We start from the raw sequence: 22963 nt of genomic DNA on the forward strand, positions 1-22963 counted from the left end.
ACAATGTAATGAATCGAAGGGGCCAAATTCAGCTCCAGGGACATGCACCTGCATACTCCATGACAGAATTTGGCACAAAGAATCCACATTGAGGTCCCTATTTGGATCTCTTGCTTCTGTGAATAAATCATTGCAACAGGCATGACAGACTCCATCTGGAATGCTGTGTGGTGTAGTGGCTCTGTATTGTCCTCCTGAAGGACACCTTTGCTTTCGAGAGAACACAATTTAAGGCATCAAATATGATACGAGGTCTGAGGGATCCAGTTTTAATGTTATGGTGATGAGTACAGTACAAATGCTTAGACATATTATATTAGACTAGACAGCAAAGGATAAGGGAGTTAGATATATTCTGACAAGAAAGTAGAAGACTTGACTGAGAATGTAAAAGTGGTAGGGAAGGTTGGTGCTAGGCCCATGAGCTACTTGAATTCAATCTACTGTTGCTCTGTCTTCTGACAACAGTGTCCCCATTTTGACCTTCTGCATGGCAGTCTGCTGAATAGTAGCTGAAGTATGGGACCTTGCAATGGAGAAGAAATCAGTGATTTAGGCTCAGGGTATATTCTACAAAACAACTTGCTTTATTTACATATATGCAGCAGTCCTGGAACAGAGGCAGTCAAACAGCATACAGGCAATTCCCTCTTCCACAAATCCCAGTCCATATACCAATACCTGTCTCCAAGGAAGCAATGTTGTTACAAGAATTGATTTTATTTGAGCAGAGAGGTTAAGACAGAGAGCAAACTCTTTTACTGCTCATCATGACTTCTGCCAAAGGCCTTTGGTTTACCAAACTATCAACCATAGAAATATTTATTCCAAGACAAAACCTTGCTCACACAATTAAAAAAAAAAGGAAAAGAAAAAAAAAGAACCTAGAAGACTACATGAAACAATGCCACTTGGTGACATTTGGCATAGCAATACTAAGGAAAGGGTTGCAAGAACAGGAGTTTTAGGGGATTAGATTTTAAGAAATCTAGTGAGCATGACGCAGTTGGAGGAAGTATAAACTCCATGGGCAAGATGCACTCCCTGCATTGTACACTGGCAGAAACTGTCCCCTGGAAGATTGCGGGCCCCTTACATCAGCCTCAAGCAGAACAACAATGCAAGTTGCCTGCAACCCCACTCCATAATTGTGTTAAGAGTCATTTGGCACAGTCCCCAAAGTAGGTCGGGCTGTCCAAGAGAGGGAAGTAGATTCAACACATCTCCCTGTCAGCTTCCACCAGTGGAACTTATATGGAAGCCTGAACAAATTGTAAAGCTGCCACTCCTCCAACTGCACTTTGGGGGAAAAGCAGCTGCAGCACCACCATTTCCCTTCCCCAAGATTAACTTCTGATCAGGGCTGGTGCTACCATTAAGGCAAACTAGGTGGTTGCCTAGGGCGCCAAGATTTGGGGGCACCAAAAAGCGGTGCTCCCAATTTTTTTTACAGCGTTCCTGGGCTGGGCTGCTAGCGGCGCGCTGACATGTGCGGCTCAGACTCCCTCACCCAGCGCAGCAGCCGCTCCACTTCTCCCGCCTCCCAGGCTTGCAGCACCAATCAGCTGTTTGGCGCCGCAAGCCTGGGAGGGGAGGAGAATTAGATCAGGGGCGGCGTGCTCGGGGAGATGGCGGAGCAGAGGTGAGCTGGGGTGGGGAGCTGCCGCACGGCTCCCCGGGCAGGGGGGTGGGGAGCTGCCACGGGGGGGGGGGGGGGGTGCCTCAGGGCGGGGGAGGAGCTGCCGCAGGGCTCCCCACCCCAGCTCACCTCTGCTACGCCCCCTCCCCGAGCACGCCGTCGCTGCTCCACTTGTCCCGCCTCCCAGGCTTGCTTGTTTGGTGCCGCAAGTCTGGGAGGGGAGGAGAATTAGATCGGGGGCGGCGTGCTCGAGGAGGAGGCGGAGCAGAGCTGAGCTGGGGTGGGGAGCTGCCGCACAGCTCCCCGGGGGTGGGGAGCTACCACGGGTGGGGGGGCACCTCAGGGCAGGGGGGGGGCAGGGAGTTGCCGCAGGGCTGGGGGGGTGCAAGGTGGAAGTTTCACCTAGGGCACGAAACTTCCTTGCACCGGCCCTGCTTCTGATGTAGCTATCCCCACAAGTTCTAGGGGATGAAAACACATTCACTGATAAGGGGTGAATCTAGCTGCACTGATATAAAAGGAGCCTGGAACATTTTCAGTGACATCTTAATTAAGGTGCAATAAATAATTCCTCCAATTCATAAAAATACAAGAAAGAAGCAGACATTGTGGCTTTGTGACGTACTGCTCAAATATCTGATGGTAAAAGAGGAGCCTGTACTATAAAGAGGGGTAGGGAAGAGCGGGGCAGGGGGAGATAATCAGACAAGCCAGAGAGAGAAAAGGTAAGAACAACAAATAAAATATTGAAAGAGTTAAGCAGATCAATAGGAGCTTTGAGGAATATGAAGTATGTTTGGTTTTGTCAGGAGAAAGAAAACGCAAGATGAAGTAGGTGCCTCAGTAAATGCGGGGGGTGGTGGTGGAAGTGACTAGATCTTTGCAAGCTGGCTGCAGTGACTAATGTGATTGGGTTGGGGCTCCCCAGTTCTCACGGTCAGTCCCAGCCCTGATGCAAAGTGCAGGATGGCCATGGTGGAGGGGAGCTGTGACACCCCACTCCATCCCCGACTAGCCTGTTAGGTCATGAAGAGGTGTTAGACGTACAGGCCTGCATTCAGCACATGAGCTCTACCAGGGAGTTCCCCCCACCCCTGAGGAAATTCTCTGCTACATAGTGGTAGCCAGGTTCTGTCCCCTTTGCACCTCGAATGCCACAAAGAGGCCAGATCATATGAGAAAATGCAGCACTATGACTTCCATGAATTCAGCATCTTTCTGCCCACAGAATGCCTCCAAGCAGATCACAATTATACTCATTATTTGAAATGACTCCATTAAAATACTAATGATTTTCCTTTGGGGATTCATAGATTCATAGATTATAGGACTGGAAGGGACCTCGAGAGGTCATCGAGTCCAGTCCCCTGCCCGCATGGCAGGACCAAATACTGTCTAGACCATCCCTGATAGACATTTATCTAACCTACTCTTAAATATCTCCAGAGACGGAGATTCCACAACCTCCCTAGGCAATTTGTTCCAGTGTCCAACCACCCTGACAGTTAGGAACTCTTTCCCAATGTCCAACCCAGACCTCCCTTGCTGCAGTTTAAACCCATTGTTTCTGGTTCTATCCTTAGAGGCTAAGGTGAACAAGTTCTCTCCCTCCTCCTTATGACACCCTTTTAGATACCTGTAAACTGCTATCATGTCCCCTCTCAGTCCTCTCCCCTCCAAACCAAACAAACCCAATTCTTTCAGCCTTCCTTCATAGGTCATGTTCTCAAGACCCTCAATCATTCCTGTTGCTCTTCTTTGGACCCCCTCCAATTTCTCCACATCTTTTTTAAAATGCGGCGCCCAGAACTGGACACAATACTCCAGCTGAGGCCTAACCAGAGCAGAGTAGAGCGGAAGAATGACTTCTCGTGTCTTGCTCACAACACACCTGTTAATACATCCCAGAATCATGTTTGCTTTTTTTGCAACAACATCACACTGTTGACTCATATTTAGCTTGTGGTCCACTATAACTCCTAGATCCCTTTCTGCCGTACTCCTACCTAGACAGTCTTTTCCCATTCTGTATGTGTGAAATTGATTTTTCCTTCCTAAGTGGAGCACTTTGCATTTGTCTTTGTTAAACTTCATCCTGTTTAACTCAGACCATTTCTCCAATTTGTCCAGATCATTTTTAATTATGACCCTGTCCTCCAAAGTAGTTGCAATCCCTCCCAGTTTGGTATCATCCGCAAACTTAATAAGCGTACTTTCTATGCCAATATCTAAGTCGTTGATGAAGATATTGAACAGAGCCGGTCCCAAAACAGACCCCTGCGGTACCCCACTCGTTACGCCTTTCCAGCAGGATTGGGAACCATTAATAACAACTCTCTGAGTACGGTTATCCAGCCAGTTATGCACCCACCTTATAGTAGCCCCATCTAAATTGTATTTGCCTAGTTTATCGATAAGAATATCATGCGAGACCGTATCAAATGCCTTACTAAAGTCTAGGTATACCACATCCACCGCTTCACCCTTATCCACAAGGCTCGTTATCCTATCAAAGAAAGCTATCAGATTGGTTTGACACGATTTGTTCTTCACAAATCCATGCTGGCTGTTCCCTATCACCTTACCACCTTCCAAGTGTTTGCAGATGATTTCCTTAATTACTTGCTCCATTATCTTCCCTGGCACAGAAGTTAAACTAACTGGTCTGTAGTTTCCTGGGTTGTTTTTATTTCCCTTTTTATAGATGGGCACTATATTTGCCCTTTTCCAGTCTTCTGGAATCTCTCCCGTCTCTCATGATTTTCCAAAGATAATAGCTAGAGGCTCAGATACCTCCTCTATTAGCTCCTTGAGTATTCTCGGATGCATTTCATCAGGCCCGGGTGACTTGCAGGCATCTAACTTTTCTAAGTGATTTTTAACTTGTTCTTTTTTTATTTTATCCACTAAACCTACCCCCTTCCCATTAGTATTCACTATGTTAGGCCTTCCTTCAGACTTCTCGGTGAAGACCGAAACAAAGAAGTCATTAAGCATCTCTGCCATTTCCAAGTTTCCTGTTACTGTTTCTCCCTCTTCACTAAGCAGTGGGCCTACCCTGTCTTTGGTCTTCCTCTTGCTTCTAATGTATTGATAAAAAGTCTTCTTGTTTCCTTTTATTCCCGTAGCTAGTTTGAGCTCATTTTGTGCCTTTGCCTTTCTAATCTTGCCCCTGCATTCCTGTGTTGTTTGCCTATATTCATCCTTTGTAATCTGTCCTAGTTTCTATTTTTTATATGACTCCTTTTTATTTTTTAGATCGTGCAAGATCTCGTGGTTAAGCCAAAGTGGTCTTTTGCCACATTTGATCACAAATAGTGTAGTGAATTCGTTGGCTGGTTTTCGAAATCCTACCTGTGGTCTCAATGATCTCAGCATGGTTTCTGTTCCTTGCTTGATGAGTGCAACAAAATCTGCAGGAGGAGGGGTTTGGGATGGGTGACATAGGTCTTCTGGTACCCCTTTGGAGAAGCACATCCTGAACCAGAGTGTGTAGTCAGGTTTTTGGGGTTGAATCCCTGTAGAGGGTTTCAGGGTGCCTTCCTGAATTGAAAAAAAGCAGGTGAAGCTTAGCCTAGTAAGGTTTTGTTTGTGGGAAGGAGGAAGTCTAGCACAGGGAGCTGGAGACATAAAAGCTGATCTCTGAATACTGTTGGGTGTTTCTACATAGTTTATTTTGAGTTTAAGGATTTATGCTGTATGAAGGAAATGTGAACAGACTCTGATGTCTTATGTATTTTATACAGACCCACCCACACACATGCAAAAATAAACCTGAAATCCCAGAGAGGAGTTGTAATAGGATGGCAGACTCTATGACCCTTTATAGGGCTGCAGGACTTCTCTCAAGACTCTCTTCTCTCAAGTGCTTGAGCCCCACATAAAGATAATGCAATGGCATGTATTAAACTTGAACCTGAATGTTAAAAACTTCCAAGGAACTGCACATGGCAGTCAGAGAATCCTGTCATGGTTACAGGGCTAGCTGCACCAATGACCCCTTCCTGGTCTCTGAGCTCATCCCCTCAGGTCTCAGATGTCATGCCTTCACCTGTCTCGGGGTGGAATTTCACAATTCTCCCACTCGTAGACTGGGACCTGGGCCACAATACCCTGTGTATCAACTATGCTTATTTGGAAGGTCTGGCTGAGTCAACACCTGCCACTCTTCCATTCAGGACCAATGGCCATGGGTCTATGTTGATCAGACAGTGTTATAAAAGAAAAAGTATTGCTTATTTTAACAGTTTATTTTTCTGGCATTGTTCCTTAATTCAAGTGTTTGCTGAGAAATGGGCCATCTTGAGCCATTCTTTTCTTTCCTACTTGCTTTTCCAGATAGTGCCCTGTTGAGCTACACCATTATATTCATATAGTAAACATCCTAATAATTAGTTCAACATACAGAGGACATAAATCAGAGGGCAGCTCCAAATCCGTCATAATTATTTGATGAATAAATGTCAAATAGCAACTATATAAAAATCAAAAGCTTTTTTTGGACAAATTGTAAAAAAAAAAAAAAAAAAAAAAAGGTTACAATTTGTTGAATAAATTATCTACCATGAATGTTTTTATTCATCTTTAATAAGAAAGCCAATTTGGACCTTCTGGATAAGTAGGATAAGAGAATTCCTTATTGCCAAGAGTAATTTTTCTTTTTCTTTCTCTAAAGAGAAAAGAAATTAAACTCTGATGAGTTGGCCTTAAGCAAGAAGTTTTTCCACAGGTCTTGGAGACTACTCTAGATTTTATAATTCATTCACTGAACATCCTACACAGCCCCATCAGAAAAAAAAAAAAATCAGAAGATTTCAATGCAATGGCTGCATTCCTGTAAGTATTAAAAGTGATTAGCTGTATTCATGAATCTATAATTGCACCTGCATACAAAGAAGAAATCTATAGAAATATGAAGTGTTTTCAAAAACATGAATATGCATGTGGTATGGGATGCCAAAAATATCATAATGAAAATTTGAAATTCTTCAGGACCTCGTATTGCTATATTTTCCAGATGTCAGAACTCAGCCAGCTATATAAAGCATAGTCACCATATTGTAAATATTTAATATGCAATTAGGCTTGAGCAGGATTTTATATAGCATCTTTGTTTTAGGATGGTCCCTGCCTGGAGTGCCCTCCTGCAGCAGACCACAGCTCAATAGGCATACCTGCCTCAGTTTCCCCTTAGGAGTCCCCAATAACTCTATGCATGCTCTCCTGACAATAGTACCCTCCTTGGTCCAAAATATAAGTCCTCAAAGCCATATATACCTCTACTTCAATATAACGCTGTCCTCGGGAGCCAAAAAAATCTTACCGTGTTATAGGTGAAACCGTCTTATATCAAACTTGCTTTGATCTGCCGGAGTGCGCAGCCCCGCCCCCCTGGAGCGCTACTTTACCGCGTTATATCTGAATCAGTGTTATATCGGGGTAGATGTGTAGTTCATTTCTCATCCCAGTGCAAAGAGTCATCATCCAACACCCCATCCCACAATGCCCCACATAATCACACACCAATGCCTTTGACCAGGCCCAGATTCTCTGTCAGTCCTTCCCCTGTTCTTGTATCAGCACAGCACCCCATCCCCAACCTACCAGGGGAAGAACCCTCACTCCCTCTGGCCATCATAATCCTTAGAGTCAGAAGATTAGGAGGTCATCTAGTCCAACCCCTTACTGAAAGCAGGACCAACCCCAACTAAATCATCCCAGCCAGGGCTTTGTCAAACTAGGCCTTAAAAACCTCTAAGGATGGAGGTTCCACCACCACCCTAGGTAACCCATTCCAGTGCTTCACCATGCTCCTAGTGAAATAGTGTTTCCTAATATCCAACCTAGACTTCCCGCACTGCAACTTGAGACCATTGCTCCTTGTTCTGTCATCTGCCACCACGGAGAACAGCCGAGCTCCATCCTCTTTGGAACCCCCCCTTCAGGTAGTTGAAGGCTGCTATCAAATTCCCCCTCACTCTTCTCTTCTGCAGACTAAATAAGCACAGTTCCCTCAGCCTCTCCTCATAAGTAATGTGCCCCAGCCCTGAAATCATTTTCATTGCCCTCCGCTGGACTCTCTCCAATTTGTCCACATCCTTTCTGTAGTGGGGGGCCCAAAACTGGATTCAGTACTCCAGATGTGGCCTCACCAGTGCCGAATAGAGGGGATTAATCACTTCCCTTGATCTGCTGGCAATGCTCCTACTAATGCAGCCCAATATACTGTTAGCCTTCTTAGCAACAAGGGCACACTGTTGACTCATATCCAGCTTCTCGCCCACTGTAATCCTCAGGTCCTTTTCTGCAGAACTGAGTTCAAATCTCTGGTCCTGGACATGTCAGCAGGTAAGCCCCTCCACTGCTCCCCAGCCTTCAACCCTCTTTGGCCCTTAGCTCTAGCTTAGAGCCAGCGAGTATCTCCTCTGCTGTTCCTCCTACTTTCAGCTCTCTTCATCCCTGGCTTTTTGGCTTAGGGATGCCAGCTAGTGAACCCTGCTGACTGATCCCCTGACTTCAGTTTTCTCCCAGATCCCAAATATACAGTCTCTGGTAGATTTCACCTGCCCCCGACTTCCACTCAGGCAGTTCTGATTCACCAGGCCTCTCCAAGTCACTGGGTCTCTCCCTGTCTCAATCTCCATGGTCCTTTAGAGCATCTAGGTGTTGTCCTGCCCTCTTTATTGGCCAAATGGAAGCACCGGACCCTACTTCATTCACGAGGGCTAGCCCACTTGTAACCTATGAAAAATCTCACTGTGAAAGAAGTTATTTCTTATTACTGTGCTGTATCCAATTTCCAGAGAGAATCCCAGAGTCAAAATGTATTCTAAAGAGAACTAAAACATCAGCTCAGGAGTGAAAAATCGAGGCTTAAGCAGTTCACATCAGGGTGCAGGCTCTCATCCACAATGGAAACACAATGACTCACCTTTGCTCTATTGGATATAGCCAGCACCCAAAGTCAGCAGCGTTCTTTATTTCCTTCCAACATGGAGACTCCCACATATCCATTTTCTTTCTTCTAACTCCTCAGAGGTCTTTGAGGAAGTACTGCTGGCATATCATAGCTGCTGTATATGCTGATAATTACTGATTTGTCCCTAGAGAGGTTCTTCTGCAGCTGTGCGTAATTACCAGCTAATGATCTGAACAAGCCTTTTCCCATACTGCTGTGTACGCCTCTTCTCCAAACCATAGTGGCCATGGCATTTCCAGAATTTCTGGCATGAAGTCTCTTACTTTCCCCACCTTTCTGGTCATAACTCATCAGTAGCAGCCATAAATGCAGTCAAGGCTTAATCAGAGTGTGGAAGCCTGACATTAATTTCTTCTCAAATCCCTTGAGTAGTGCTTGCTTCTCTTCTTCATAGAGAACCTGAGTGCTTCAGTTCTTGGAGGAGTCATATGGAGAAGTCAATTATTTGAGAAGGCTGGATTGCGTTCTGTATCTTCTGAAGGCAGAACAGTTCATTCCGATTTAAAAGCAAAGAGTGTTCCTAAATTGTTGGCTCCAGAAATAAAATGAGTGTCTGGTAGAGGAAGATTTTGAAACTTGTGTTCTGATCTAGCAGAAATCCCTATTTTGTTGATCATCAAGGCACTCTTATCTAAAATGTACACATTAAATACCTATATTCATTAGCTTGGATAAGTATGGGGTCTGCCAGCAAAGTATTTTGTTTGACTAGAATTTGCTTGATTCTATGTAACGTAGACAAAAGTTAAACAAAACAGCAATATATGCCACAAAGAATTACTATTTGATCTGCCAGAATATCCGAGCCCCTCGGGATTTGCTTTGCGTCAGCTCTCCCTTTCTATTATTTGACTCGGATGTGAGCCTGATGCTTGTTTCATTAGTGAAATGACAAACCACAGAGTGATTCTCCTTGAGAGGCACATACCCAATGATGGACAAGAGATTGAATCAGATGACTGGCAGTGGAATCACCAGAGCCTTTCATTGCTTGGTCACTGGCTCCAGTCTGACCCAGAGCAACATGGGGATGTAACAGAAAACCATTTTAAATAAATAAAGATATCCCATCTCCTAGAACTGGAAGGGACCTTGAAAGGTTATTGAGTCCAGCCCCCTGCCTTCATTAGCAGGACCAAGTACTGATTTTGCCCCAGATCCCTAAGTGGCCCCCTCAAGAATTGAACTCACAACCCTGGGTTTAGCAGGCTAATGCTCAAACCACTGAGCTATCCCTCCCCCCATTATTCATTATCATCCAGTGGTTCTTTAGTAATTTATTATATGAAATAAGTCAGCAGTAACATTCTAATCCCTAAGTAGGAAGATGTTCACCACCATCATAGAACTACAATACTAATTTTAAGACCCCCACAGAGCCTCAGTGAATATACTAGTGATTGTTAAATTACTCTCATCTATTGGGTTGATTGCTATAAATCAAGGTTCAGCAAAGTTCATCTTAGTTCTCCCTAAAGATACAAAAATACTCAGGACTCCCACTTTTAATAGAGAAGGAAATCTCTTTCCAAGGAAAAATAGAACATTTTAGTAGGATATTTTGAAAATATAGATGTACAGTCAATTTCTTTGTTCTTGGGTCATTCCCAATCACGCACCCAAAATCCATTTATCATTTTCCTCATCTTGCCTGAGCTTTTGCTTAGAGAGCTTGGAACCTAGCCAAAGAGGCCAGCCTCGTAGTTTGACAAATACTGCTTTCGACCACAGGTCAGTCACAATGGCAAGACAGCTTCAAGCAGCTTGAAACCCCTGTGGCCCATTCTCTAGTCGTTTATGGACAAGCAGAAGTCTTCAGTCTTCAGCTCGACAAAAGGTTATAAACACTAAATTCCAGTCCTGCCTCTCTCCCCAAAATGGAGGCCCAAATAATCCCTTCCCATGGAAAATACCCATGGGATTGGCCTTGGATGGAAGACATCTTCATGATGATCCTATCACACATTGTCCTATTCAACAGGGCATGGGGAGACCATAGGGCACATTCCTAGTCCTAGCAGCTCCTTCAGGAGGTTAGGGCCATACCTGTGAAAGCTCTGTACCATCAGTTCTGGCTGCTCCTGGGGAGGGAGAGGGCAGTGGAGAAGATAACATAGCACTATCTTTCTTCACTGATTTCTGTGAAGCAGAAGGGGGACAGTTTACATCTCCCTGACCTGTCCCCTTCCTTTCCCATCCCAGCCAGGTTCTATCCCCTCCCACAATTGCAGTCCCCAGGCAACAAGAAAAAGCCTCTGCAAGATCTGAGAGTTGGTGGGACACGGCTGCAGAAGCAGATGATCCTCCTCCAAATATGGAAATGAGAACATGCACACACAGTATCTCCTCTGAGCACTCATGAAAGGTGGATAGTCTGGCCCATACTCTGGAGTTTCAAAATGTAAGTGAAGGTTGCTTTGTCACTTGGATTTTGTTGACATTTGTCAAAGTAACTCTCAGTCAAGCTTATTTAAATAAAATGTTCACTTTGAATTTTTTTTTAATTAAGCTTTTAGAAGGATCTGAAATGAATATGTTTTAACTGAAATAATGGAACAATTCCCATCTCTTGGGTAAACATTCATTTGGCCTTAAGTAAATGACTGAGTACAACTATTATTTTATAGATAACCACTTATACTTAATTGGTTAAATAGCACAGTGCATTTTCTATATATTCTTATGTGCCTATTATGTTTTTCATTAAGCATATTATTTATTATTGGACACTGAACTGCATTTGGCTAATCATGAATAAGTAGAACATGCTTTGAATAAAGTGACATCCAAACTGCTAGTCACACATCTGCTGAATTCACAAGATCAAAACGGATTCATGCCTACAGATCAGTTGATGTAGCACGTAAAGATCTGACTGAATCTGAACACCAGATCCAAACAGTCCTGAGCTATAGAACTGCTAGGAGCTGATGCTGGAGCTTCAAAGTTCAAATTATCTATAATTTTAGAGCTTGCTTCTGCAGTCTGTGCATACTCAGAAGAGGAGGTGGGGGCATCTCTACATGAAGTCACTTAGATCCAGGATTGAGCAGGAAGAGGTGGGGGAAGGGAGATCACCAGCCCCCATAACAAGAGACTAGGGGTACATCCCCGTATTGGCAGGTAGCAATCGATTTATCCGGGATTGGTATATCGCGTCTTAACGAGACGCGATATATTGATCCGTGAACGCGCTCACCATTGACTCCGGAACTCCACCAGAGTGAGCAGCAGTAGCGCAGTCGACGGGGGAGCTGCGGCCGTCGATCCCCTGCCGTGTGAACCCCAGGTAATTCGATCCAAGATACTTCAACTTCAGCTACGCTATTCGCGTAGCTGAAGTTGCGTATCTTGGATCGATCCTCCCCCAGTGTAGACCAGCCCAAAGAGCAGAAAACAGAGGGATAGGAGCAGCTGGGAGGTATCAGGTAGTTTGGCAAAAGTTTAATGTGAAGTGGTTCCTTTTGAAATGGCATCTGTGTAAACCTACAGAGATGATGCAGTACCAACTGCTATGAAGAGAAATAGCAGTACACCAGGTTTGTCTCCTCACTTTTGTGAGGTCACAAAGCATTGCTTCATTCTCCTACTCCATTTGCTGGGAGTCAGTCTGGACTGGCACAGAGGGACACTGGAGAATGTAGAGTTATTATAGGCGCTGACTCTGGAGCACCCATGGAAAAAAAAAATAGTGGGTGCTCAGCACCCACTGGCAGCCCCACGGATCAGCTCCTCCCCCTCCCTCCCAGCACCTCCCACCTGCCTCCATCAGCTGTTCAGCGGTGTGGAGGTGTGAGGGAACAGTGGGGGCAGAAAGAGGCAGGGGGAGGGGGGCAAAATGGGGCAGAGTTGGGGTTGAGCACCCCCCTGGGAACTGGGGAAGTCAGCACCTTTGAGAGTTGCTGTGCAAACATAACAAGTAGAGGTTACTAATCTCTTATTCTAGTCCTTGATTTAAATATTCTCTTGCCATAATCATGGAACAGTGAATGTAAATCAAATCTTTTTTAATTGCTGAAGATTTGTTTTCCCTTGATTTAGAAAATGCGCTACATCTAACAGATCCTCAGATGATAAAACCAGGCTGATTTATATTTTAGTGGAGCTTTATCAGTTTACTGCAGCTCAGAATCAGAGCTGTGTTTCATTTGCTCTGAGGAACCTTGATACAAAAACACTTCAATCATATGACCTCATTCTCCTAAGCCACACTAGTGTAAATCAGGAGTAACTCCATTTAAGTCAGTGGCATTATTCTAGCGTCAGAGAGGAGAGAATCAGGCCCACATTGGTTAGAATTGAAATTTTGAAGTGTCCGACTTTCTTTCCAAATAACTACTATACACTGCCAAGGTGCTATTCGCAGAGTAGGATTTCCCAGGCCCTTTATGAAACAGTAGTATTATTTATTCACTGTGTGCATCTGGCTAAAGAGATTATGTGGATTTGTTACTGAAGTTCTTTGCCTTGTCAGTTTTAGAATTAAAGACGGCAAATATAGTGCAGTTAAGAGATTTTTACACTGTACTGAATTTGGGAGTAACATCACAGCAAACGAACAAATCTTTGGCTACATTTCTTAACGAATAATCTGCTATGTAAATATCTGTTAAAATCGAACAGACTCATTGGGATATGAGGAATACTAACTGTAGTGACACCAGTCACAAACTGTTACTTTGAAACATCGTGTTATTGTGAAAAATTGCTTGCATTTCTGAATAAGTATGTTTACATTGTGTTTACATTTTATAGCATAAAGGCTTGATGGTGACTTCACTTAGTTTTACACTGGTGTAACTCGACTAACGTCAATGGAGTTTCTGCTGATTTGTGGGTGTCTCAACCCAGAAAGAAGCCCACCCAGTTTAAAAACAGCCATACTATTCAGCAGGAATTATTCCTTTTAGTGACTAATATTTTAATTTTCAATATCATGCTACTCTATAAGTTCACTTTAAAGTAGTATTAAATGTTTAAAAAAATCTTATTTTGGCTCGTCTATTGAGTAATAGAGGAACCATGCAGTTACAAATAAGTTTAAACTATAAATGTATATACCTGTATATTTTTCCCTAAAACTAATTGTTGTTAATAAGGCACTCCGCTCAAGTCACAAGAGCAACACTGATAGACAACAATCTTTGATTAACAAAAAGTCCCCATTTATTGTGGTACTAGCAGTTGACTACATACCATGCACAGTGCAGAATAGCTGGGTATACAATTGTGATGAACGTTTTATTTGTTAAGAATTTTAGATGATAAACATTTTTGCAGCTATTGAACAACATACTAAACTATTTCTTTTTAAATCTACTATGGTAGGGTACTTAAATGCAGTGCTCTCTTAGGTTAACACTTGAATTTAGAGTCTGATTTGCTTCTGTTGAACCCTTAGTCATCCTCAACTTTAGCTAGATGACAGACTCCTGTCAAACATAACCCAAGTAATCTCCAGATATGTATTTAAAAGGTCAGGCTTATGCTGCACAAAGCCTAAAAAGGCTTTCCATTTTTCTTTTTTAAAATGATAGCAGTTTTTCTGTCTCTGCATAATTCACAACATAATAAATAAAGTTAGTATTCATTATGTGCATATTACAGTGTATATATTTCCATTGTTTTTTCAAGGTACCTGAACTACAAAAAATGTGTAATAAGGGCTACTTGGGTGGTTGGTAGATGGGGCTATTATAAGGTAGGTGCATAACTGGCTGGATAACCGTACTCAGAGTTGTTATTAATGGTTCCCAATCCTACTGGAAAGGCATAACAAGTGGGGTTCTGCAGGGGTCTGTTTTGGGACCAGCTCTGTTCAATATCTTCATTAACGACTTGGATATTGGCATAGAAAGTACGCTTAGTAAGTTTGCAGATAATACCAAACTGGGAGGGATTGCAACTGCTTTGGAGGACAGGGTCATAATTCAAAATGGACAAATTGGAGAAATGGTCTGAGATAAACAGGATGAAGTTTAACAAAGACAAATGCAAAATGCTCCACTTAGGAAGGAACAATCAGTTTCACACATACAGAATGGGAAGAGACTGTCTAGGAAGGAGTACGGCAGAAAGGGATCTAGGGGTTATAGTGGACCACAAGCTAAATATGAGTCAACAGTGTGATGCTGTTGCAAAAAAAGCAAACATGATTCTGGGATGTATTAACAGGTGTGTTGTGAGCAAGACACGAGAAGTCATTCTTCCGCTCTACTCTGCGCTGGTTAGGCCTCAACTGGAGTATTGTGTCCAATTCTGGGCACTGCATTTCAAGAAAGATGTGGAGAAATTGGAAAGGGTCCAGAGAAGAGCAACAAGAATGATTAAAGGTCTAGAGAACATGACCTATGAAGGAAGGCTGAAAGAATTGGGTTTGTTTAGTTTGGAAAAGAGAAGACTGAGAGGGGACATGATAGCAGTTTTCAGGTATCTAAAAGGGTGTCATAAGGAGGAGGGAGAAAACTTGTTCACCTTAGCCTCTAAGGATAGAACAAGAAGCAATGGGCTTAAACTGCAGCAAGGGAGGTTTAGGTTGGACATTAGGAAAAAGTTCCTAACTGTCAGGGTGGTTAAACACTGGAATAAATTGCCTAGGGAGGTTGTGGAATCTCCATCTCTGGAGATATTTAAGAGTAGGTTAGATAAATGTCTATCAGGGATGGTCTAGACAGTATTTGGTTCTGCCATGAGGACTGGACTCTGACCTCTCGAGGTCCCTTCTAGTCCTAGAATCTATGAATCTATATTCATGATTTGCTTGTATTCTACAGCTGGCTCTACTACAGCAAATATCTAGGGAAGGAAGAAGGGACTGCTTTAAGCAAATCCATCTGCAGGATATGAGAGTCCATTGCTAAAACCAGTGTGGTATCCTCATGATACTTTGGTTTCTAAAATGCAACTATGTCTACACAGGCTGCTTTACGCTCCCCACTGGCTTCCTCATGGAATTTTCTGAACGACTATCAAGCTGCTACTAAAGTTCCCTAAAGTTTATCTATGGGAAATTCAATGAACATATACATGATTTCTCAAAGGGTTTGTCTTCCCAGTCACTTAGTGCACAGCAAGCCAGGGTGTGAACATACAGTACAGTAGCCTGCCACACACCAACTGGCTGGGTGGACCCTGCTACCATGTGGTAAAAGTTCCATAGTGCCCGTTGATGTCCATCTGAGCAGTTAACACAGGACAGGCTAGTGTGCTGTACATTTAGCAAGAAGTAGTGGTAGTGGACTTGCCAGAAAGGATTTCCTGAATATGAAGTGCAAATTGGTGGCTGTGCTGGAAGAAAGATTCTTGGATTGGAAGGGCTAGTAGAGATGCTATGGAGCTCCCACACAGTCGGGTTCAGGAAACAGCAGTCCCCTAGTTTCAAGAAAGAAAGGAACTGATCACCCCAGGAGTCAGAAAGAGGAAGTCAGAAGAGGCTTGGCTGTCTGTAACCAGAAGAGACAAAAGGTTAAGGCAGCATTCTATGTGCCTGGATACAGAGGAGGATGGGCAGGCTGTAGTGCTCAGAGAGAAGAGGATCAGGAGAAACTCCACACAACTAGAAGTTTCCAATCAATACCAGGTTCTCAATGTGGAAACTGGAAGATATTTCTCAAGAGCCAGCTGACCCTAGGGAATGGAGAGATGTACAGGACACACCTGTGGATGGCTGCTCGACCCAACCTGTAAGAAAATTAAGCCTGCTCGCAAAGCATTCTCCACCTGCTCAAGGAAGACAGATGATCCTTGTTGGGGATTCATTACTCAGAAGAACTGAAAGAATATTCTGCAAGAGTCAGGGGGACAGCAGAGTGGTGTGCCGTCTTCTCAGAGCCAAGAGACGAGACATCACTAAAACTGAATAGGCTTCTGAAGTCCATAGGCAAGGATCCATTGGTGATGGGTCACATTAAAGTCAATGACACGGTGTTGCAAGGGATCACATATAAATAGGTGGACTTCAGGGAACTTGGAAGAGTGCTAAAGAAGAATTTTGTCCAAATAATCATCTTGGAGATCCTTCAACATATCCATAAATGATCTGGAAAAAGGGGTAAACAGTGAGGTGGCAAAATTTGCAGATGATACAAAACTATTCAAGATAGTTAAGTCCAAAGCAGACTGCGAAGAGCTACAAAAGGATCTCTCAAAACTAGGTAACAAAATGGCAGATGAAATTCAGTGTTGATAAAAGCAAAGTAATGCACATTAGAAAAGAATCCCATCTATACCCATAAAATGATGGGGTCTAAATTAGCTGTTACCACTCAAGAAAGATCTTGGAGTCATTGTGGATAGTTCTCTGAAAACATCCACTCAATGTGCAACAGCAGTCAAAAAAGTGAACAGAATGTTGGGGTATCTAGAGAAGATCTATTGGAATTGGAAAAGGTTCAGAAAAGGGCAACAAAAATGATTAGGGGTATGGAATGGCTTCCATATGAGGAGAGATCAATAAGACTGGGACTTTTCCACTTGGAAAAGAAATGACTAAGGGGTGATATGATAGAAGTCTATAAAATCATGACAAGTATGGAGAGAGTAAATAAGGAAGTGTTATTTACTCCTTCTCATAACACAAGAACTAGGGGGCACCAAATGAAATTAATAGGAAGCAGGTTTAAAACAAACAAAAAAGGAAGTATTTTTTTCACACAATGCACAGTCAACCTGTGGAACTCTTTGCCAGAGGATGTTGTGAAGGCCAAGACACTAACAACACAGTTCAAAGAAGAACTAGATAAATTCATGGAGGATGGGTCCATCAATGACTGTTATCCAGGGATTTTGTCCCTAGCCTCTGTTTGCCAGAAGCTGGGACTGGGCGACAGGGCATGGATCACTTGATGATTACCTGTTCTGTTCATTCCCTCTGGGCCACCTGGCATTGGCCACTGTTGGAAGACGGGAAACTGGGCTAGATGGACCTTTGATCTGACACAGTATAGCCATTCGTGTGTTCCTGTCCCACAAGTGACGGAAGACAGAAGGCAGAAAATTCTGGAAGTGAATCACTGGGTAGGTAAGTGGTGTTGGGTGTTTGTTTTGAGAGGGCTGGGCCTGTATAATTTGGATGGCCGCCACCTCCATAGAAGAGGAACCAATTTCTTCAGGGACAGGCTGGCTAGAGTAGTCAGGAGGGTGTTAAACTAATAAAAGGGGATGGTAAAAAGGGAAGATATGAACACTCATTTAGCACCAAATCAAGATTTTGAGAACAAAATTAAGAAACCAAAGGATATGAAGAGAAGAATTTCTTCAGTTACCTACACACCAATACTAGGAGCCTGGATAACAAACAAGAGGAATCGGAATGGCTTATTTATGAGCATAAATTGAATCTAGCTGGTATTACTGAAACCTGGTGGGAGGATTCACATACTTGCAATGTTAAAAAAATCCATGGTTATAACATTTAGGAATGATCAAGTGGGCAAAAGGGGAGGGAGAGTGGCACTATATGTCAAAAATGGCATTGTATGTTTGAGTCACCGACAACTCAGAAGAAAATTATCTTTAATGCATATGGATCAATGTGCTAATAAATAAAGCACAAGTTGGGATACTAGTTTGTGTTTGCTACAGACCATCAAATCACACTGGGGAAATGTATCACCTGCTCTGTAAAGCACCTATCAATAACATGCAGGAAAAGCTGTGTGATCATGAGGGATTGCAATTTGAGTGACATATGCTGGAGGTCTCTTGCTACCAGTGCTAAAACATCTTCTGAAAATTTTAAATATTATAGATGACAATTTCGTGGCTCAAGAAGTGTTGCAGCCAACAGGGGAATTCTTTATTGGACCTTATCTTGACAAAGAAATTAATCTCAGAACTAAAAATGAATGGTAAGTTTGGTGCAAGTGATCATGAATTGATCACATTTACAGTGTGCAAAATTCAAATCATTAATATCTATACTTGGTGCTTTAAAAGGACCAATTTCACAAAGCGGAAAACAATTATGAGCCAAATCAACCAGTAGGAAGAATTTAGTCAGAAAAATGTGAATGGTAATTGGGAATTTATTAAGGACACCCAACAGTCACAATCAAAGGAGCAGGCTATCCTAGTTTAAAAGTGACCTGGTTTAGAGGGGAAATGAACGCAGCTATAAAATTATATATAAGCAAAAAAAAAAAAAAGAGAAGTTGGTTGTCACGAATATAAATCAGTCTAGGAATTGTAGAAATTGATAAGGGAAGCAAAGGAAAAACATCTATGACCAGCAGAGTTAAGGACAATAAATAAGCCTCCTTCTTAAAGTATATTAGGAGGGCAAAAGAATCCTAACAATGAGATCAGTCCATTACTAGATGGAAATAAGTAGAATTATCAATAATAATAATGCAAAAGAGGCAAAAGTGATCAATAAATATTCTGTATTTGGGGGAAAAAGATAAATTAACCATATCATGACAACACATTAATTATTATTATTACTACTCTTCCCGTTCCACTAGTATCTTGCAAGGATGTTAAAACAGCAGTTACTAAAGTTAAACATTTTAAAATCAGCAGGTCCAGATAACTTGCATCCAAGTGTTTTTAAAGAGCTGGCTGAGGAGTACATTGGACCATTAATGTTGACTTTCATTTCTTGGAACAATGGGGAGATGCCAGAATACTGGAAGAAAGCTAATGTGCCAATATTTAAAAAGGGTAAAATGGGGTTACCCAAATAGTTATAAGGCTATTGGGCAAGATAATGGAGCAGCTGATATGGGACCTGATTAGTACAGAATTAAAGAAGTGTAATATAATTAGTACCAGTCAACATGTGTTTACAGAAAATAGATTGGGTCCAACTAACTTTTTTTTAAAATGAGCTTACAAGTTTGGTTGATAATAGGTAATGTTGATGCAAAAGACATCTGCAAGGTGTTAGATTTGGTACCACATGACATTTTGATAAAAAAATAGAACTATAAAGTTAATATGGCACACATTGGATGGATTAAAAACTAGCTAACAGATAGACCTAAAAAATGTAAAAGTAAATGGGGAATCATCATCATCATCATCAAACAGCTGTGTTTAAGTGGGGTTCCAGATGGATCAGTTCCTGATCCTGTGCTATTTAACATTTTTATCAACAACCTGGAAGAAAATGGTCACTGAAAATTAACAGAGACAAAAATTGGAGAATGGAAAATGGTGGAGAGGACAGGTCACTCATACAGCATGATGTGGATTGCTTGGTAAGTTAGGCACAAGCAAAGTGATATTTGTTTTATTATGGCTAAATATTAATGTATATATCTAGAAACAAAGACTAAGCCAGACTTGCAAGAAAGGAGACTCTATCCTGGGAAGCAGTGACTCTAAAAGATATCTGAGGGTTGCAGCAGATAATCAGTTGAACCTGAGATCCCATTGCAATGATGTTGCTAAAAGAGATAATACGGATCCTTGGATGCATAAACTAATGAACCTCCAGTACAAGTAGAGAGATGATTTTACCTCTGCACTGGGCACTGGTGCCACCACTTCTTGAATACTGTGGCCAGTCCACAGTTCATGTAGGATGTTGATAAACTGGAGATGGTTCAGAGGAGAGCCATGAGAATAATTAAAGGATTAGAAAACATACCTTACAGTGATTGTTAAGCTAAATAGATCGACTCAAGAAACTCTCCAATTGCCCCTACCAAGCAAAGGTGCTTAAAGCATTGCCGGAAGATGATGCTAACCTAAGTAGCATGGACCTGTGATCCCCTAATGACTATTGACAGCAAAGATTATACCTGTAGGCACTACTGCTTGCTTCTGAGAGGCATAATCCCAGAAACCCTTAAACAAGAATCACCAGACAATGTGAACAGCCCCTCCAGTTACCACACCATCTTTACAGATCAAAAGCATCAGGAAGGTGGTAGCTAACCAGCTTCACCAAACACTCCAGCTCCTACAAAATGCCCCTTGACTTTGTCTTCAGACTAGGGTTAGGTTTAGAGTCAACAATGAATATTCTTGGAATATGGGACCAAACATGCATTCTACTGCTGTTATAACTCTCGTCAGCCTTAAATCCAGTCATCACAAGGTGCTGCTGACTTGCCTGTAGGACCCAGCAGGCATGGATGAGGTTTTGGTAGGCTGACATTGCACCTTCCCAACCTCAAAGCTTTCTCAGCTGAGGATCCTCAGCCATCATCTCACTATTATGAGAGATCAAGCAGAACCCTGATCTTACAATTTTCATGTCATTTAGCAGGCATTCCATGATGAGTGAAGGTGTGGGTCACTCCCAGCAACGTGCTCCTGAAATCTAACTGTTCATAAATAAGTACCTTCAAATTTATGGAGGAGAAAAGATGAAATGATTCCTTCTCCTGAAGGATCAGTGATGTCAATTTTCAATTTATTTAATGATCCTTGCATACTTTGGAGATTTGAGCCTTAGAAACATAACCAAAGAATAATAATTATCTAGCACCTTTCACTCAGTTTCCCAAGCCTTTGTCAATCCAAACTCCTGTGAGCTGGGCATAGACTGTTACATCCATTTTGTTCATAATAGAATAGTCATGTGGGAAACTAAAGCAGAAAGAAGTTAAATCACTTTCTCATAGTCACCCAGAATCGGGGGGACTAATCTATAACACAGGAGTCTTGGCTTCCTGATCTTCTCCCATCACTAGATTGTACTCCTCTGCATACTCTGATCCAGAATATTCTCTCTGCAGCATTTGATATACTAACTTGATTATGACAAAAATAATGTTGTGTATAATTAACCAAAGACACTAATAATTTTTATGCTACCAATGGTCATTCATCTGATTTTCAAAGTGGATATAAATGCTTTTTGCAATGCAATTAGAATGATATATTTTCAACAAAACTAGGATAATATGCTTCACCTTTTCTGTAAATGTTTCTTTAGCAAAAGAGATGAGCTTCTTCATTATGACAGGTGAAGAGCTCCAATACATAGACATTTCACCTTTTTTCACCCTCTCTGGCAGTTGTTGCAGGCTGTTAAACAGCTTTAATAGACATTGAACCCAGCCTCTTGCTCTAAGGGCATGGAAACTTTACTTTTATTGTCCTTACTATCTTCATGGTTCATTGAATGCAATGTACAACCATTTTTCAAGAGCTACTGGACCCCAGAAGGGCCCAACAGTTAAATGAAAGTTGTCTGTCTTCCTCATGCTCTAGCTAGATTGAGTAATAAAAGGGGAGAACCTAGAAGCAAGGCCCAAAACTTAGATCACTGGACCTAACAAATAAAAAAGTTAAATGAGTTCTTCAAAGACAACAGGGAAGAATAGGGTTCTCCCACACCCCAATTTCTAGACTAATGGTGGGCAGTAGTAATACATTTATAATGAAAGGCTATTAAAATTACCATTGTGTCTTAAAGAGTGGCTAAATGGGAAATTTGTACTCTAATATTTACAGAAAAGGACTAACAGGTAACAGAAGCATTTGGATGCTTTAGGATGTTTTTACTATTACAGTTGATTTAATGCAAGATAGATGAGGCTTTGGAGACACTTTCACATCTATTTATTTGTATAAAAAGGAGAGTACAAAACAGAACTATTTAACTGCCTTTGCATTTTAAAGGTGTAGGTTACAGTGATTAATCACTCTGTTGAACATAGACATGGAAATGTCCTGGTGTTTCCAAGTGCTTTAGCTTGCTATTCAGTGGGGAAGCCACACGTTTTTATTAGAATGAGATTATTGTGGGACCTCAACTTTATGCTTTAAACAGCCAGAAAGGAGGGGCAGAATTTGCTTTGTTCCAAGTATGGGATCAGGGGATACCCGAATACAGGGAGCATAAGAAATTGCAGGGGAAACAGGAAAAAGAAGCGTTCATCTATAGGATCACAGTACCTCACTAATCTGCACTTTATGCCAACCCTCATGCTTTACATCCCCACAGAAAACTCCTAGTCTTTCTCCATGTCAAAAGATTTAACAGCAGGGGGCTGCAAAAAGAGCTTACATTACAAAGTCTTCATTATTTTCACAAATTATAGCGCAGTTGACAACTGTAGTTTACTTTTATTTCCAATACGTCCTGCAGTACATTTACTAGTAATTTATGAACATGATCATAACAAAACTACATTACATTGTCACAGCCATTTAGTATTGATATATCTCAGATGAGCTTCCCTTGCTTTTTAAAGTGTCTCCCTCCTGAGGCTGACCAGATGTTCTGATTTTATAGGGACAGTCCTGATATTAGGGCTTTTTCCTTCATAGGTGCCTATTATCCTCCATCCTGATTTTTCACACTTGCTACCTGTTCACCCTAACCCCCTCCTTCCCCCGCCCCCACACCACCACTCACTTGCAAAATACAGTAGTTCACGTGGCTC

The 22963-nt window shown here is 42.1% G+C and overlaps 1 long non-coding RNA gene across 1 annotated transcript in view; it reads right to left on the reverse strand.

Moving 5' to 3' along the window:
* Positions 1-229: 229 nt before the first annotated feature.
* Positions 230-22963, reverse strand: part of LOC135972992 (uncharacterized) — a 60485-nt gene continuing 37751 nt past the window's right edge. The window contains exons 2-3 of the long non-coding RNA XR_010589659.1: positions 4994-5182; positions 230-526 (exon numbers count right to left, since the gene is read on the reverse strand). This is a non-coding gene — a long non-coding RNA (uncharacterized LOC135972992). The remainder of the gene's footprint in view (positions 527-4993; positions 5183-22963) is intronic.

Source organism: Chrysemys picta, chromosome 8 (assembly GCF_011386835.1).
Source record: "Chrysemys picta bellii isolate R12L10 chromosome 8, ASM1138683v2, whole genome shotgun sequence".
In the NCBI taxonomy this organism is placed as follows: Eukaryota; Metazoa; Chordata; order Testudines; family Emydidae; genus Chrysemys; species Chrysemys picta.